At 42.7% G+C, this 20,504-nt stretch overlaps 1 protein-coding gene across 1 annotated transcript in view; it reads left to right on the top strand.

Moving 5' to 3' along the window:
- Positions 1–20,504, top strand: part of LOC116353457 (uncharacterized) — a 46,484-nt gene that overhangs the window by 10,367 nt on the left and 15,613 nt on the right. The window lies entirely within an intron of this gene.

The following is a 20,504-nucleotide window of genomic DNA, read 5'->3' as shown; positions in this document are numbered from 1 at the left end:
AGCCGAAGTTCGGACCAAAGTCTACGCACCTTCGTCGGTGATTGGTCAACAGTAGTGATTCTTCAATAAAGTACTTCTTGTCATTCAACGAGATGACTCGTTTTCATATTTTTCCATTGACAAATACTGCGCCAAACATCTTATTTAGATGTAAAATTGTGTGACTAATATCTCTTTGAAACAAACGTAAAAATGAATGACAGATTTCTTGAGTGATTTTAGATGAATTCTGACTATTTTGAGTAAGTATATACTGGCTACGGCACCTCAAAATGGACAAACGAACACTTGTTTGTGTAACGGCGTTCTTCGTTTGTTGAAAGAGAGTCGGACCGTGGTGGTTACTCATGTCTTTAATGAAGAAAAGTGACGATACATGAAATAACTATAATAAATACAAAAACAACAAACGGAACGTGAAACCTAATACAGCCTATCTGGTGAAACTACACAGAGACAGGAACAATCACCCACGAAATACAAAGCGAACTCAGGCTACCTAAATACGGTTCCCAATCAGAGACAACGTGAATCACCTGACTCCTGATTGAGAACCGCCTCAGGCAGCCAAGCCTATACAACACCCCTAATCAGCCGCGATCCCAAATACTACAAACCCCAATACGAAATACAATAACATAAACCCCTGTCACACCCTGGCCTGACCAAATATATAACGAAAACACAAAATACAATGACCAAGGCGTGACAGAACCCCCCCCCCCTAAGGTGCGGACTCCCGGACGCACCTCAAAACCATAGGGAGGGTCCGGGTGGGCGTCTGTCCATGGTGGCGGTTCCGGCTCGGGACGTGGACCCCACTCCATTAATGTCCTTGTTCCTCCCCTTCGCGTCCTGGGATAATCCACCCTCGCCGCCGACCATGGCCTAATAGTCCTCACCCAGAACCCCACAGAACTGAGGAGCAGCTCGTGACTGAGGGGCATCTCGGGACTGAGGGACAGCTCGGGACTGAGGGGCAGCTCGGGACTGAGGGGCAGCTCGGGACTGGGGCAGCTCGGGACTGAGGGGCAGCTCGGGACTGAGGGGCAGCCCGGGACTGAGGGGCAGCCCAGAACTGAGGGGCAGCCCGGAACTGAGGGGAAGCCCAGTACTGAGAGGAAGCCCAGTACTGAGAGGAAGCCCAGTACTGAGAGGAAGCCCAGTACTGAGATTAAGCTCAGGTAGGTAGTAGGCTCCGGTAGATCCTGGCTGGCTGGCGGATCTGGAAGATTCAGGTTGACTAGCAGATCTGGAAGATTCTGGTTGACTAGCAGATCTGGAAGATTCTGGTTGACTAGCAGATCTGGAAGATTCTGGTTGACAGGCTGATCTGGAAGAATCTGGTTGACTGGCAGATCTAGAAGATCATGGCTGACTGGCGGATCTAGCTGCTCTATGCAGACTGACAGCTCTGACTGCTCCATGCAGGCTGACAGCTCCTTGCAGCTCTTTGCAGACTGGCAGCTCTGGCTGCTTCATGCAGACTGACAGCTCTGACTGCTCCATGCAGGCTGACAGCACCCTGCAGACTGGCAGCTCCTTGCAGACTGACAGCTCCTTGCAGACTGACAGCTCTGACTGCTCCATGCAGGCTGACAGCTCCTTGCAGACTGGCAGCTCCTTGCAGACTGGCAGCTCCTTGCAGACTGACAGCTCTGACTGCTCCATGCAGGCTGACTGCTCCATGCAGGCTGACAGCTCCTTGCAGACTGACAGCTCCTTGCAGACTGGCAGCTCCTTGCAGACTGACATCTCTGGCTGCTTCATGCAGACTGACAGCTCTGACTGCTCCATGCAGGCTGACAGCACCCTGCAGACTGGCAGCTCCTTGCAGACTGACAGCTCCCTGCAGACTGGCAGCTCCTTGCAGACTGGCAGCTCTGACTGCTCCATGCAGGCTGACAGCACCCTGCAGACTGACAGCTCCTTGCAGACTGGCAGCTCCTTGCAGACTGGCAGATACTTGCAGACTGACAGCTCTGACTGCTCCATGCAGCCTGACAGCTCCTTGCAGACTGACAGCTCCTTGCAGACTGGCAGCTCTTTGCAGACTGACAGCTCCTTGCAGACTGGCAGCTCCTTGCAGACTGACAGCTCCTTGCAGACTGACAGCTCCCTGCAGACTGGCAGCTCCTTGCAGACTGGCAGCTACTTGCAGACTGACAGCTCTGACTGCTCCATGCAGGCTGACAGCTCCTTGCAGACTGACAGCTCCTTGCAGACTGGCAGCTCTTTGCAGACTGACAGCTCCTTGCAGACTGGCAGCTCCTTGCAGACTGACAGCTCCTTGCAGACTGACAGTTCCCTGCAGACTGACAGCTCAGGCTGCTTCATGCAGGCAGGAGGCTCCGGCAGCGCTGTAGAGGAGGAAGGCTCTGGAAGCGCTGAACAGGCGGGAGACTCCGACAGCGCAGGAGAGGAGGAAAACGCTGGCTGCGCTGAACAGACGGGAGACTCCGAAAGCGCAAAACAGGCGAGAGGCTCCGGCAGCGCAGGAGAGGAGAAAGGCTCCGACAACGCTGGAGAGGCGGGAGACTCCGACAGCGCAGGAGAGGCGGGAGACTCCGACAGCGCAGGAGAGGCGAGGCGCACTGTAGGCCTGATGCGTGGTGCGGGCACTGGTGATACTGGAGCGAGGACACGCACAGGAAGCCTGGTGCGGGAGCTGCTACCGGCGGACTGGTGTGTGGAGGTGGCTCTGGATAGACCGGACCGTGCAGGCGCACTGGAGCTCTTGAGCACCGAGCCTGCCCAAGCTTACCTGGCTCGATGCCCACTCTAGCCCGGCCAATACGAAGGGCTGGTATGAACCGTACCTGGCTATGCACCAGCACTGGAGACACCGTGCGCTCACTAGCATAACACAGTGCCTACCCGGTCTCTTTAGCCCCCCGGTAAGCACAGGGAGTTTGCGCAGGTCTCCTACCTGGCATAGCCATACTCCCTGTAAGCCCCCCCCAATACATTTTTGGCTAAAGCGCCTCTCCGCTTTAGCCGCCTCTAGTTCTTCCTTGGGACGGCGATATTCTCCAGGCTGAGCCCAGGGTCCTTTTCCGTCCAGTTCCTCCTCCCATGTCCAATTCTCCAAGTGATGCAGCCTCTCCCACTGCAACTGCTCTTCACGATTAACAAGGAGAGTTGGCTCAGGTCTGACACCTGACTCATCCACTCTCCCTCTGAGCCCCCCCCAATACATTTTTGGGGCTGCTTTTCGGGTTTCCTTGCCAACCGTGTTCCCTCGTATCGTCGGCTCTTATCTCCGGCTGCCTCTGCTCTCCTCAGTGCCTCCACCTGTTCCCATGGGAGGCGATCTCTTCCAGCCAGTATCTCCTCCCAAGTGTAACAACCTTTGCCATCCAATACGTCTTCCCATGTCCATTCCTCCTTTCGCTTTTCCTGCCTGTTACCACGCCGCTCGGTCCGTATGTGGTGGGTGATTCTGTAACGGCGTTCTTCGTTTGTTGAAAGAGAGTCGGACCGAAATGCAGCATGGTGGTTACTCATGTCTTTAATGAAGAAAAGTGACGATACATGAAATAACTATAATAAATACAAAAACAACAAACGGAACGTGAAACCTAATACAGCCTATCTGGTGAACACTACACAGAGACAGGAACAATCACCCACGAAATACAAAGCGAAACTCAGGCTACTTAAATACGGTTCCCAATCAGAGACAACGTGAATCACCTGACTCCTGATTGAGAACCGCCTCAGGCAGCCAAGCCTATACAACACCCCTAATCAGCCGCGATCCCAAATACTACAAACCCCAATACGAAATACAATAACATAAACCCCTGTCACACCCTGGCCTGACCAAATATATAACGAAAACACAAAATACAATGACCAAGGCGTGACAGTTTGGTTCGGCTTGCCGAGTTCGACTAGGCGCCAGTCGAAATGAAGCATGTTGATGCTTTTAGGGTCTGTCAGTCCTTCTGGAGATATAGTGCATTCGGAAAGTATTCAGACCCCTTCACTTTTTCCACATTTTGTTACATTACAGCCTTGTTCTAAAATGTATTCAATTAATTTTAATCTAATACCCCATAATGACAAAGCGAAAACATGTTTAGACATTTTTGCAAATGTATTAAAAATAAAAAACAGATACCTTACTTACGTATGTATTCAGAACCTTTGCTATGAGACTCAAAATTGAGCTCAGGTGCATCCTGTTTCCACTGATGATCCATGAGATGTTTCTACAACTTGATTGGAGTCCGCCTGTGGTAAATTCAATTGATTGGACATGATTTGGAAAGGCTGTCTATGTAAGGGACTGTCTATATAAGGTCACAGAGTTGTGCATGTCAGAGCAAAAACCAAGCCATGAGGTCCAAGGAATTGTACTTGGAGCTCAGAGACAGGATTGTGTCGAGGCACAGATCTGGGGAAGGGTACCAAAACATTTCTGCAGCATTGAAGGTCCCCATTACTTTCAAAAACGAACGTTATATTTTGATGGAAATATATGGGTAGCCATGAGAAAGAACCGCCTCCTCACATAGCAATTAACTATCGAGGATCGCTATGGGGCGCAATCAGGCGATGTAGGCTTGTACATAATCGTCCATCCTTAAATCAAACAAACACACACACACCCTCTGTGTGGTTACAGTAGGCTAACGTATGTCAATGGTTTTAGGAACAGCAGTAACATCAGGCAGGATTTAGGCTACCAACTGCCTAGCCAGTTGTAGCTCAATCTTGGGTGCAATGATCACGTTCCCGCACTGACTGTGTGGAGGCTCATTGATTTAACGTTACGTTAGCCTACATGATACACTAGTAAAGTAATCAAATATATAGCTGTCGGCTATATTAGCCACAACTTTTTCTTCCCACATGTTTTGCATGTTGCAGTCCGTTTTCTGTTGACTACAGCATGGTCTTTTTATCCGAAAATAATCATTTGGGTTATCATCTTTCCAAGGGCACAGTCTGAATTCACCTACCGATGTTCCTCTGCACTACCATGCACAACTTTTTCTCAGCTAGCACAATTTGATTGGCTGCTGTCCGAATCAAACTCTAATCCATTAAATGAAGAGTTGATGCGCTGCACACTTTTTTAAATAGCATTATTTTTAATATTTGGGCTTGGAGAGGGTATCAAGTCAGGTCGAGTCATAAGGCTCAAGTCCAAGTTCAGTCACGAGTCATTGGTGTTAAAGTCAAAGTCGAGTTGCAAGTCATCATATTTGTGACTCGAGTCTGACTCGAGTCCAAGTCATATGACTCGAGTCCACACCTCTGCTGTAAAGTAACAAAATGTGGGAAAAAGGAAGGGGTCTGAATCATTTCCAAATGCGCTGTAAATTTGTAATGTTGGTGTGAGCCACACCTGGGTTAAAATACTATTTCAATTACTTTCACATACTTTGAAATGTAAGTGTTTTGATATTTTTTATTTGAAAATAAAAGCATTGGAATGTATTTAGAAATACACATGGAAAGTATTGGCATATATTTGAAAATACAAATACTTAAATACTCCAATTCATTTGAACCCTGGTATGTTTGGCCCTACCGGTATGTATTTGGAAACAATTATTTGAAAATCGTTTCAAATAGCCTACTATTTATTTGAAATTATTTGAAAATACTTTATAGTGCTCAGTGATTAAGCGACATTTTGTTTTTTATAGGTTATTAAACAACTAATTGACAGAAGTCGGTTCAATTACTTGAATTCCATTTAGTTTTTTGGGGGTGTGGATTTTGGCCACATTTTTTGAAAATGCAAAAACACCCAGAAAATAAGTACTTAAAAAATCTGTCATATTCTTGTACTTTAGGCTATCCTTTTCTCTCAAACAAACATTAGGTAATCTGTGTCTCTTAAGTTGTCGCCACCACTGTCGGTCCATCTGGAGATCTATTTAAGCAATAATATATGAGAGGCCATGTGTTATGACATGGCTGTGCTGTGGTCATAGAATATACTGTAATGTATGTCCAAAGTACTTCAGTTGTTCCTTTCCCTTAAACCTAATGTAATGTGAAACTGTTGTAGCTCATCACACGACATGGGCTTTACCTCTGTGTTTGTCTAGGTTGTGTCTAGGATATCTCTATGTTTGTCTTAGTCTAGTGACTCCATTTGTATCTCAATTTTGTCCAATGCTGTTTCCTGTAGTGTTTTCAGGCTCAACTGCCAGTTCTGTGTGGATATTTGTGATGATGGTCAGTATATTTGCTGTGGTATTATCCCAGTGGGGTTCCAGTTCTAGTAGATGTTTGCTCTGTAGTCATTGTCCACTGTCCTCAGTCTTTTTTCAGTTAAGCCCAATATGGGTGCAGCTGATCCGCGTACTGGATCTTACCACTTCACTTTCTGTAATGACTGTAGCTCAGTTTGAGAAATAGTAATGCACATGAATCAAAAATGTAATTATAGAATTATATCATCATCGGAATAGAATCATAGTTACAATTCTGTAAAAAAATATATATATATTTATTTTTAATACAATTATGTCAAAAATATATTTCCTTATCAGCTTAACAGCTATGGTATCCATTTAATTTGCTTTACTATAGTATGACTGTAGCTCACTCCTAACTGTTAAGGTGCAGCATCTTTTTTTCAGTAGTGGTGCTTGGGTAAAATAAATGAAGCCATATTACACCCTATGTGTTCTGATAATTGCGTGCTTTTCTCTATAAATCCTGTTAGTTCATATGCCTTGTGACCGTGATATATAGGCCTGAAAGAAGACAGTAAGAAAACGGTGACAGAATACATTCAACCACACCTTTTGTTTCCTCACAAAACTGGAGAGCAACCACTGTCCGGCAAAGTCCACAATGCGTATTGCATGTAACAAACAGTTACATAGCCTACGGCACAGTCAAGCAAGTTAATGTTTCCAACCACTAAACAACTATTCATTTAGATCCACAGAGAGTTACCGGAAGTCGCAAAGAAAACAGGAGTCGCCTCCCGTATTCCAGCACCATTTCAACTTCAACATTTCAACATCATCAAATCATCTATGCTTAGTCTAATACAATGACAACTAGGGCTGACCCAAATAAGTCGACTGTTCGATTGTTTGATCGTTAGGCTGTTAGTCGACCGAGATTGTTTTAGTCGAGCAGTAACAAATATATATTGCTGATGGCCTAGAATATAACCCCATTTATGCTTGATTAGAAAATGTGGTCAGTGGCTCCATATGGAGAGTGTGATGCAATTGCTGAGCCTCCAGAGGCATGCTGAGGCCAAATCGAGCTCTGTACCGCATCGCCATGCGCCTTCCACATTCTGTAACAATGCGGAGGGCTCTGTATAGCTCAGCATGGATTGGTTGATGGTAGGTGGGGGCGGTACATCCTGTATAAACACAAACTCACTTCCTTGACAACAGCTCTGCTCCGCAAAGCGCAAGAGGTATGAATGCCCCGACTTCTGCTGAGGCCATATCAGCGTAAATGATGCATGGTTAATGACGATGTCGGATTGACTAAGCGCCCAGATGCACAACGCACATCTCTCTCCAGAATGCTCTCTCTCCTGACAATTTGTACACATTCCTTGTTTCATAACTTTATTGTGTGTATTGTTTGGGTAAGATTGTTTGTGTAAATCACCAGTATTAGATTTACTGTTTATTCTTATAATTTCTAATCTACAATGTTTGTAACTTTGGTTACGGTCATTTATTTGAATGCATTCAATATTATTCCAGTCTTCCTTTTCTCATTGTCGAACGTGGACACATTGTTTGCAGAGTTTACAACCTATGCTACACTTGTGAGAAACAAGTTTCGGTTTATTTCATTTCATTTACGAGATCTGTCAATTTCGTCATTGTCTTTTGTTTGGAGCGCTCTTGTAAATGTTGAGTATAGACGTGCATGCATAGAGGTAGGCCTATAGGTTTCCTGGCCTGCGTGCAAATGTAGGCATATAGTGGTTAGAGCGTTGGGCCTGTAACGGGAAGGTTGCTGGATCGAATCCCAGAGCTGACAAGGTAAAAATCTATCTTTCTTCCCCTGAGCAAGGCAGTTAACCCATTGTTCCCCAGGTGCCGAAGACACCCGGTAGCCCCCCGCACCTCTCTGATTCAGAAAGGTTGGGTTAAATGCGGAAGACACATTCAGTTGGACAACTGACTAGGTATCCCCCTTTCCCTATGTGCCCATTTGTGGATCTGATAGTATTTCTGATTGGCTTAACCCACTACCACTAATAAATTACCTATGGAGCTTCTCAAAGTGATGTTTTCTTCACCTCAAACAGCAAGCAAACAAAGTATTTTGAGTTACAGTAGTTCCTCAATAGATTTGAAAAATCTTTCCAGCTCTCTCCCTTTCAATAATCAGCCAGTGTGAAAGAGAAAAATGTCATGCTCTAATCCAGTGGAAACGTCATAAAATAGGCCTACCAGGTCACTTCTTATCAGTTCTTGACTTGGACTGAAATAGGTTTCGGTACTCATTTTGGGTGCTGATACTGTTTATATTTAGATGTAGGAACTCCACAATACTTTTGAGCTACTATTCTATAAGAGGAACCGGAGCTCAAGCAGTAGAACATGAGGTACCGGTACTCAGCGCCAGTGAGCTCCTGCCCAAATCAAGCACATCTTATTATCTCTTGCGCAAATAGCCTACAGCTGTGTCTGTCCCGAGGACACTGGCACAGGAAACTGAGGGCCCAGAATATTTTATACAATGTTGCAAGTTTCGGGGGTTGGGCCCAACTTAATAGTTGATACAATGTTTCGAGTTTGTTGCAGACAGACCATGTATAGCTAAAATGAATTCTAGGATATTTATTTTCAGCAGGATATTTTCTACCTGCAGGCTATCTGTTTGCTTCATGTAGGCTTTTTAGATAGATGGCAATATAAGTTACTTTTTATGTTTTGTATCATTTTCATTTAGATTTGGATCGATATTTTGATTAACCACATGACAATGATTTTGAGATATGAAGATGTTATTATAAATGAGATACCATAACTGGCATGCATATTAGCCCAATCAACGTAAGCTAAATATGATGTAAAAATATGATGTAAAAAAACGTTTTTAAAAAGAATAGAAAAAAAAGTGATAACTGGTTCTGATTCCTATGTGTGTGTGTGCGTGTTCCTTTGTGCAAGTAGAAAAACATGTTGACTCACCCTACTTGTAGAGCAACGCCAGTGCCAGCCTCCTCTCTTTCATGCTGACGAAACTATCACTGTCATACCGTACACACTTTTATTTTTTGTTGTCCTAGGCTACCTGGCTAATATGCTTGCTCACTTTCTTTCATTGGCAACGTTAGCTCGTTAACATTAGCCTTCTACTTCTAGCTACATTTTGAACTTCCATCCTCTCAGGCCAGGGGCACAATGTGTGAATAAATGGTTTGATCAGAATCACAGTCATAATCATTGGTCAGTACGGAGAATAAAGTAAAATCACAAGTCCAAATCACTATCTTCATCCGTGGCTAATATAGAAAATGGGACAATTTTATCTAGCTAGCTATCCACCGGAGAACAACAACACAACGAGATACAACAATTCAAGTTGTTTCGGTCAATGATGTATGCTCTCAATGAGATTGATTTGATAGGAGGGACGCCAAATCCAAACTGGCTTCCCTTTACACTTTTTGTTTTGGTGCGCCAGGACCATTCACAGTTGAGCTTACTATTGGCTATTATTTTATACTATCAAGGGAGGCCAAATGCTCACTGGCTTCCCTTGCATTCAATGCTACAGGTGGCAACAATGCCATACTCTGTTGGACCAGACAGCATCAGATAGATGGCCTACACATACAGAGACAGAGGGGCGCTGTTTCCCTCGCTCTGATGTTTTCTCAGGTAAGATACATACAGCCTCTTGCGAATTGAATGAACATTGTGAAACGCAGAGTGACGAAAGATACATTATTATTTCTATATTGTCCAATTTTTTTGGGGGGGGAAGCCTTGCTTCCCTTGGCATCCCTAAATACACTGTCTGTCCACTGTCTGTCCACTGTCTGTTTGAGAAGCCTAATCGCACAAGGGCAGCTACTGCTTTTGTTGAAGTTATTATGGTGTCCGTCATTCTGATGGAGAAACCATCTGGGTATTTCTCTTAATTTTCTCAAGGCTTGTCAGAGCAAGGAATATACTCGGGGACTTATTTTTGTTTGTGTTAGAAAATGCGTATCGCCTCTATAAAGGTTAGTGTGTGTGTGACCCCTTTCTAAGAGTAACTGCATGCCAGTCGTAGTCCCCCTCCACGCCCTCTGTCAGTTCTCAGTGCAGTCATGACCGTGCAGTACACACCCACACATAGACTAATCACACTGTGATCTGTGTAGCAGTCATTTTAAGCGGCGTTGTAATTTGACTCCATGACATTACCAGGTTCTGTTATTCCACGCTAGAGGGAGATACAGCACAACAGGTTGTGGTGGAGCTCTGTCCCCCTCTGCTGTGTGACTGTGTGTTGCACATACTAGGGTTCAAATACATGTGTATTTGTATTTGAAATACTTATTTTCTGTTTATTTTTTTTCTGTAGCCGAATCGTAGCCATAACCACCTTGTCAACCGCTGTTGAATAATTCATCAATAGTCAGACACATCTAACCTTTTTTTTAAAAGAAGACCGATTTATTTATTTAGTATAATGCAATGAAAACGTGTATTGTATAAAAGAAAACGTTGTTTTTACTGAAGCGCCATAGCCTATAACGCTCTACACCCCCTCGCATCAGTTGGAAAGAGGAGGAAATGTAGAACGTTTAGTAGACAGACTAAGCTAGCAAAACATGTGCTTATAATCATTAGTTAACACTCCCTCTATTAGGTAAAGTTTATCTACATGAAAATGAAGTGGATAAAACGTAAAAAATAAAATAAAAATGAATGTAGGCCTATTTAAACTGTTTTGACGGTTGTTTTATGTTCACGACGGTCTTCATCCATAACCGTCAGTTAAATGGTTATTCAATTACCATCACGGCCCTACTTGTATTCTATCTACTTGTATTTTGAATGGAAAAAATATCCAAATACTTACTTGGAAATTTCTTTGAAAATAATTGAAATACGCGAAATAGTTTAACTCGGATTTGGTGTAGCCTGTTAAAAAAGGGCCAAGCCAATAAAATAATGATCAGCTTAATAATTAGATTTATTTTCATTTAATGTAGGCTATTTCTTGTTGCTAGATGTTTAGAATTGCTCAGAGGGATTAGGGAAAAGTTGCCCCTATTTTATATTTCCAACACATTAGTGAACACTTCTCAAAGTGTTCTAGTGAGTTAGGAGACACATGGGAACTTTCAATATTTGGTAGCTTTTCTACGTGTATGTGTGTTGCTCAAAAGAGCTATCTGTAGTTGGACTTATAAATGAATTATATACAGTCAAAGTCGGAAGTTTACATCCACCTCAGCCAAATACATTTAAACTCAGCTTTTCACAATTCCTGACATTTAATCCTAGTAAAGATTCCCTGTTTTAGGTCAGTTAGGATCACCAATTCATTTTAAGAATGTGAAATGTCAGAATAATAGTTGAGACAATGATTTATTTGAGCTTTTATTTCTTTCATCACTTTCCCAGTGGGTCAGAAGTTTACATACACTCAATTAGTATTTGGTAGCATTGCCTTTAAATTGTTTAACGTGGGTCAAACGTTTCAGGTAGCCTTCCACAAGCTTCCCACAATAAGTTGGGTGAATTTTGGCCCATTCCTCCTGACAGAGCTGGTGTAACTGAGTCAGGTTTGTAGGCCTCCCTGCTCGCACACACCTTTTCAGTTCTGCTCACAAATGTTCTATGGGATTGAGGTCAGGGCTTTGTGAAGGCCACTTTAATACCTTGACTTTGTTGTCCTTAAGTCATTTTGACACAACTTTGGAAGTATGCTTGGCGTCATTGTCCATTTGGAAGACCCATCTGTGACCAAGCTTTAACTTCCTGACTGATGTCTTGAGATGTTGCTTCAATATATCCACATAATTTTCCTACCTCATCTATTTTGTGAAGTGCACGAGTCCCCCCTGCAGCAAAGCACCCCCACAACATGATGCTGCCACCCCCGTGGTTCATGGTTGGGATGGTGTTCTTTGGCTTGCAAGCCTCCCCCTTTTTCCTCCAAACATTATGATGGTCATTATGGCCAAACAGTTCTATTTTTGTTTCATCAGACCAGAGGACATTTCTCCAAAACGTGCAATCTTTGTCCACAAGTGCAGTTGCAAACCGTAGTCTGTTTTTTTATGGTGGTTTTGGAGCAGTGGCTTCTTCCTTGCTGAGCGGCCTTTCAGGTTATGTTGATATAGGACTTTTGCTGTGGATATAGATCATTTTGTACCTGTTTCCTCCAGCATCTTCACAAGGTCCTTTGTTGTTCTGGGATTGATTTACGCTTTTTCGCACCAAAGTATGTTAATCTCTAGGAGACAGAACCTTCCTGAGCGGAGTGACGGCTGCATGGTCCCATGGTGTTTATACTTGTGTACTATTGTTTGTACAGATGAATGTGGTAAAGGCTGGCATTTGGACATTTGACTTGTGGAGGTCTACAATTATATTCCTGAGGTCTTGGCCGATTTTCTTTTGATTTTCCCATGATGTCAAGCAAAGAGACACTACATTTGATGGTAGGCCTTGAAATACATCCACAGGTACAACTCCAATTGACTCAAATGAGGCCAATTATCCTATCAGAAGCTTCTAAAGCCATGACATCATTTTCTGGAATTTTCCAAGCTGTTTAAAGGCACAGTCAACTTAATGTCTGTAAAGTTCTGAACCACTGGAATTGTGATACAGTGAATATAATTAAAATAATCTGTCTGTAAACAATTGTTGGGAAAATTACTTATGTATTTAACCGACTTCCCAAAACTATAGTTTGTTAACAAGAAATATGTGGAGTGGTTGACGAGTTTTGATGACTTCAACCTAAGTGTATGTAAACTTCCGACTTCAACTATATACCCATTGCATGGGGCTTCAAGAATCAGTCTTTTTAATGTTCTTTTTAAATCATCACTTTGTGTTCAACATTTGCAAACACCCAGTTTTCATTCCTCTCCATATTCTTATAATTTTTGTCCAAAAGGAAAATGCTTGCTGTCGCCCAAGGTTAGCAGCAACATTCTGAGACAGATACAGGATTTCCCGTATACCGTATACTCCTGTAAAGCCCAGCTCATTGGATATGTAGCTAGCTTTGTTTGACCCTGATTGGTGCCTATTTGACAAAGTTACAGTCAATCAAGTGAAGATCGGCCGCGTCATCGGCGTGCCATGAAGGCGTCGTTCTCTTACCAAATTTGGTGTCCTATAGGATATACTACACTCCTAATGATATAGTGAAGTCTGGTTAAGTTCTAGGAACTCTGAGGAATAAATACAAATGTGATTTGACTGGTTGAAACAACGTTTCGGGTTTGATTTTCACAGATGCCTTTCTTTGTAAATTGAACGAGTGGAAGTAGAAAATTGATTGTGCATGCTATATGGATGCTATATATATGCTATATTTTTTAGGATATGAAATCCAACAAAACACTTCATGTTATCTCTGGGACCCTTTGGATGATAAATCAGAGCAAGATTTCAGAATGTAAGTACACATTTCACCTTCAGAGGTGAATTTATCAAACCTATCGCGGTGAAATAAGTGTTTTGTTGTTAGGAGATCTCCTCAAACAATAGCATGGCATTTTTTTTGCAGTAATAGTTACTGTAAATTGGACAGTGCAGTTCTATTAACAACAATTGAAGCTTTCAGCCGATATAAGACTTTATATGTACGGACATTTGTTTCTCTAAAATCTGCGATCGTGACAGAAGGTGCTGCATGATTTACAACTGTCCCGTTAACGGAACGCCTATCCCTCCGTCAGTCCTCCACTAACCTCACACCCTTTCAGTGTGTTCTAGGCTATCAACCGGCCCTAACATCGGAGTCAGATCGAGTCTCCTGTCGTGGATGATTGGTTACGGCCCGCCGAGGAGGTATGGAACACCATAGATCAAAACTGGACGAAATCAAACGCTCTTGTGCTCAAAATATATCTTCATAAACAAAAAGGCACAGGGCAAACCCAAAGTGCAAAATATAAAGTACTCAGGAAATAGTAGTAGAGATTTCTCTCAGGAAAACAAGTAACATTTGCAATGACCGACAAAAACAAATGGCAGAGGGAGTATATATACAGTGATAGAGTGGGAATTGGAACCAGGTGTGTGTAATGATGACGAGACAAGTCCGGGGGATTGATGAGTGAAGGGCGTTTTCCAGGAGTAGGTTCGGCAGCAGCTAGAAGACCGGCAACGCCGAACGCCTGAGCCGGACAGGAGGGGGAGCCAAAGCGAAGGCTGGTGTGACACATATGATAAGGAAAAACATATACAACTAATATAATATTTAAAAATGACTTTCTTGAAACAATAAGGTTAGGGCAATACATTGTCTCATTCACCCCTGAAAACAAAGTACAAGTTACACACAACCGCATGCCCTTGATTTCCGTTGGCCCACAAACCACATCATATTCTCCTTTCGGTCTTTCCTTTAACAGTCAACCATTTCTATAGTAGTCTTCAAGTACATTGACGTTTCACTCTTTCTGTTCTGACAATCAGCCAAATGCTAGCTTGGTCATTGATCTGTTTCTGCTGCTGTATATAGCAACCGCTATGTATAGCCAAGCCAACTGCTATGGTAACATGGCATGACAACCATCATACATTAGTTAGATGGACAGGATAAAGAGATCAGAGACCATGTTATAGATTTTCTACGACTTGCCCCACCAGCTTGGTATGTACAGTGCCATCGGAAAGTATTCAGACCCCTTGACTTTTTCAACATTTTGTTAGGTTACAGCCTTATACAAAAAACTATCCACAGCCATCTACACACATAACCCTTAATGACAAAAATCAAAAACAGGTTTTTAGAAATGTCAGCAAAATATTGCAAATAAAAAACAGAATTACCTTATTTGCTATGAGACTTGAAATTGAGCTCAGGTGCATCCTGTTTCCATTGATCATCCTTGATGTTTCTACAACTTGATTTGGAGTCCACCTGTGGGAAATTCAATTGATTGGACGTGATTTGAAAAGGCACACATCTGTCTATATAAGGTCCCACAGTTGACAGTGCATGTCAAATCAAAAACCAAGCCATGAGGTTGAAGCAATCGTCCTTCGAGTTCCGAGACATGATTGTGTCGAGGCACAGATCAGGGGGAAGGGTACCAAAACATTTCTGCAGTGTTGAAGGCCACCAAGAACACAGTGGCGTCCATCATTCTTAAATGGAAGAAGTTTGGAACCACCAAGACTCTTCCTAGAGCTGGCTGCCCGGCCAAACTGTGCAATCGGTGGAGAAGGGCCTTGGTCAGGGAGGTGACCAAGAACCCGATGGACACCTGACAGAGCTCTAGAGTTCCTCTGTGGAGATGGCAGAAACTTCCAGAAGGACAACCATCTCTGCAGCACTCCACCAATCAGGCCTTTATAGTTTTATTTTAAATGACTGTACAACCATCAAGATTAATTGTCAGATCCAACAGCAGATCTCTTTGTTTCTTGCGACCTATAACTAGCATCTCTGTTTTGTCCGAGTTTCAAAGTAAAACATTTGCTGCCATCCACGGCCTTATGTCTTTAACACAGGCTTCCAAGGTAGGCAATTGTTGGGGCTTCACCATATTTCATTGAAATGTACAGGTGTGTGTCATCTGCATAGCAGTGAAAGTTGACATTGTGTTTCCAAATGACCAAGAGCTAGAATATATAGTGAAAACAGTAGTGGTCCTAAAACGGAACCTTGAGGAACGCTGAAACGTACAATTGATTTGTCAGAGGACATACCATCCACAGAGACTAACTGATATCTTTCCGACAGATAAGATCTAAACCCGGAATGAACTTGACTGTGTAGACCAATTAGGGTTTCTAATCTCTTCAAAAGAATGTGGTGATCGATGGTGTCAAAAGCGGCACTAAGGTCTAGGAGCACGAGGACAGTTGCAGAGCCTTGGTCTGACGCCATTAAAGGGTAATTTATCACCTTCACGAGTGCAATCTCAGTGCTGTGATGGGGTCTAAAACCAGACGGAAGCATTTTGTATACATTATTTGTCTTCAGGAAGGCAGTAATATGCTTGTTTTTATTGAGAGGAATGGGAGATTCAATATAGGCTGATTCATTTTTTTTGGGGGGGGGGGGCAATGTTTTTTTTAAGAGTCTTTATTAATGCAATTTTTGTGAGTTTGATACACATCTGTTGGATAGAGAGACATTTATTATGTTCAACATAGGATAGCCAAGCACAGGATGTAGCTCTTAGTTTAGTTTGAGTAGGGTCCAGTATGAAGCTTGAGTTTTTTTTCATGAAAGTGTCAAGAGATACAGTACAGCATATTGTTAGAATTAACTGAATTCCATCTGGTTTTTGGGACAGACATGCCATTTTGGACATGTGGGACTAATCTAATAAGACCAACTACAATCCACAAGCAACCGAGGCTCTCCAGCATATACTCTCTAGTTACAACCTCATTGATGCCTGGCGAGCACATAATCCTATGGCAAAAGAGTACACGTTCTACTCAAACAGGCATAAATCATTCTCACAAATAATGATAGTCCCACTAGTCCCACAAATGATAGTCCACCCAGATGGGATGGCGTATCACTGCAGGATGCTGTGGTAGCCATGCTGGTTAAGTGTGCCTTGACTTCTAAATAAATCATAGACAGTGTCACCAGCAAGCACCCCCACACCATCACACCTCTTCCATGCTTTACGTGGGAACCACACGTGCATAGATGATCCGTTCACTTACTCTGCATCTCACAAAGAGACAGCGGTTGGAACCAAAAATCTCAAATGTGGACACTTTCGACCGGTCAAATGTCCATTGCTCGTGTTTCTTGGCCCAAGCAAGTCTCTTCTTATTGGTGTCCTTTAATAGTGGTTTCTTTGCAGCAATTTGACCATGAAGGCCTGATTTCATGCAGTGTCCTCTGAACAGTTGATGTATGTTACTTGAACTCTGTGAAGCATTTATTTGGGCTGCAATCTGAGGTGCAGTTAACTCGAATGAACTTATCCTCTGCAGCAGAGGTGCTGACCGTAAGGCGCTACAGAGGGTAGTGCGTACGGCCCAGTATATCACTGGGGCCAAGCTTCTTGCCATCCAGGACCTATATAATAGGCGGTGTCAGAGGAAAGCCCATAGAATTGTCAGACTGTTTCCTCTGCTACCACATGGCAAGCAGTACCGGAGCGCCAAGTCTAGGACCAAAAGGCTCTTTAGCAGCTTCTACCTGCTGAACGATTATTCAAATGGCCAACGGACTATTTACATTGCTATTTACATTGACACGCCCCCCACCCCTCCATTTGATTTGTACACTGCTGCTACTCACTGTTTATTATCTATGCATAGTCACTTCACCCCTACCTACATGTACAAACTACCTCGACTAACCTATAGCCTTGTTATTATTATAATTGTATGTTTATTTTGTAAATATTTTCTTAACTCTTCTAAGACTGCACTGTTGGTTAAGGGCTTGTAAAGTAAGCATTTCACGGTAAGGTCTACACTTGTTGTATTCGGCACATGTGACAAATAAAGTTTGATTTGATTTGAAGGCTGGATCTTCCTTTCCTGTGGCGGTCCTCATGAGAGACAGTTTCATCATAGCTCTTGATGGTTTTTGCGACTACACTTGAAGAAACTTTCAAAGTTCTTGAAATGTTCCGCATTGACTGACCTTCATGTCTTAAAATAATGATGGACTGTCATTTCTCTTTGCTTATTTGAGCTGTTCTTGCCATAATATGGACTTGGTCTTTTACCAAATAGGGCTTTCTTCTGTATACCACCCCTACCTTGTCACAACACAACCGATTGTCTCAAACGCATTAAGAAGGAAAGACATTCCACAAATGAACTTTGAACAAGGCACACCTGTTAATTAAAATGCATTCCAGGTGAAGCTGGTTGAGAGAATCCCAAGAGTGTGCAAAGCTATCAGCTCGGGGATTCGATCTAATAACCTTTCGGTTGGTTACTGGCCCACCGCTATAACCACTAGGCTACCTGCCACCCCCGTATGATGCTACAAGCTTGGCACACTTGTATTTGGGGAGTTTCTCCCATTCTTCTCTGCAGATCATCTGTCGTGACGTGACTTTCATTAATGTGATGACTGTTATTTATCAAATAATTACCTACTATGTTTAATTGTTACCAGATTAAATGAATCATGTAACAATTAACTCATTAGGAATTCGGGGCACCACGGAAGAAGTTGTTTAACGAGTTACCATCTCCCGAATTAAACTCAAGAATATATATATATATATATATATAAGTTATATATCGATAACAGTCACTTATTAATCATTAGCTCATATCAGTCTCATTCTGAACGTCGCAGACTTGAATCTGAACAAACCCGAGTCTTACTGATCATTCCGTACCACACAAATTGATTTGATTATTTATTTATTTATTAACAAACTAAATGATAAAACAGGATACACACACATATGGTATAGGTTGTTGATTAGAAACTTAATATGATGAAAAGAGGTCCCTAGCGGACTAACACAACATGACACTTGTTACAAAAGATGGAAAGTTAAAGAGAGAAAGAGATACATTTGGGAACTACGCTCACAGTAATCCTAATAACTTGCCCCGAACTGCCGCCCATAATGCATGTATTTACGTGTTGAAGGTCTTCGTTGTATATCTCTGTTGGAACCAGGCCTTCATGAAAAGGCTTCCGCTTCGTGAAAATGGTTTGATTGGGCCTTCTCCTTAGTTTGTAAGTGTGAGTCTCTGATTGTCCACAAGAGGTCACAATGTCCTCCTTAGTTGTCTGTGTTGACTTTCACTCGTTCTGGAAGAGTGGTCTTCTGAGGACAGCTAATCAGCCGTGTCGATGATCCCCAGAGTTGTGATTGATGAGAGCAGTGTAGTCAATGATGATTTGAAGAGAATAACCGGATGGTCCTACTTAAATTCACTTTTTTAGATACAGTACTCAAGCTCACAGCTACTCAACCTTAACATTGATTGTTAGAGGCTACTTTGTCTTCTTCAACTCGTGTTGATTTCCAGGGTCGTGACCAATGGAGACCTAGCGGCAGCTTGTGGTCCTTCTAGTCTAGTATGTTAATTCTTAACTCAATCTTTTATACACTTGGATAAAAAGGGTTGTTTCCGTAATACTGACACGTTCTCTGAGCACCCTCGGGCATGGCTAGTTACTGGGCAAAACATCATTAAAAAATATCATCTTGTTAGAAAACTCAAACTCAAATCAAATTCTTATCTTAAGAAAAATATTCTCTTCATCCTTTATATTTCCTACACAACGTAAAGGATGTAAACCTGATATACACAGTGTGAAAGCTCTTCAAGTTATAATATTTTCATTAAATCACTTTGATACCATTTTTAATGACACCACAAAATATACATTAATTTCCCATATTCCATCTCTCATCATTCCCCACATTCGGATGTTGAAATATATTGTCCCAGTGTTCACTATTGGACATTAGAGTTTTTGGGCAGCAAAACCTTCTGTAAACAAAGGGATCCATTCACCAATACTAAAGACCAAAAGGAGTCGTCTGTTGCCTACAATTTACGATTGGCGTGAGGTGTCATAAAACCCCTACACCAATCCCCCATCCACTCTGGAGAAGGTTTTCATCAAGGATCTCTCTGTACTTTGCTCTGTTCATCATTCCCTTGATCCTGATTAGTCTCCCAGTCCCTGCCACTGAAAAAATCCCCACAGCATGATGCTGCCACCCATGCTTCACCGTAGGGACGGTGACAGGTTTCCTCCAGACATGATGTTTGGCATTCAGGCCAAAGAGTTCAATCTTGGTTTCATCAGACCAGAGAATATTTTGGCAAACTCCAAGCAGCCTTCAAGTGCCTTTTAGTGAAGAGTGGCTTCCGTCTGGCCACTCTACCACAGAAGCCTGATTGGTGCTGCAGAGATGGTTGTCTTTCTGGAAGTTTCTGCCATCTCCGTAGAGGAACTCTGGAGCTCTGTCAGAGTGACCATCGGGTTCTTGGTCACCTCTCTGACCAAGACCTGTCACCCACAATTTGCAAATGTTTTTAAAAACCTGTTTTCGCTTTGTCATTATCGGGTATTGTGTGTAGATTGTAGAATGACATTTTTAAAATTTTATCCATTTTAGAATAGGGCTGTAAATGTGGAAAAAGTCAAGTGGTCTGAATAGTTTCTAAATACACTGTATACATACCAGTGATGCTTGCCTTTTGTGGTCAGTGGAGCTTTGCAAGCTCTGAGTAACTGGGGTTTGGTTCTTATGAAGTCAAAACATTATTCTTATGTGAATTATACAGTGAGATCATTGGCTCTCTAAAAAAAGTTGGTAGAGTATGAAATGTTCATTTCAAAGCTAAGAAATAATGCTCTCTCTCATTTCTCTCCCCAATCTC

This window comes from Oncorhynchus kisutch, linkage group LG14 (assembly GCF_002021735.2).
Source record: "Oncorhynchus kisutch isolate 150728-3 linkage group LG14, Okis_V2, whole genome shotgun sequence".
Classification (NCBI taxonomy): domain Eukaryota; kingdom Metazoa; phylum Chordata; class Actinopteri; order Salmoniformes; family Salmonidae; genus Oncorhynchus; species Oncorhynchus kisutch.
This window is presented reverse-complemented; position numbering and strand designations above follow the sequence as displayed.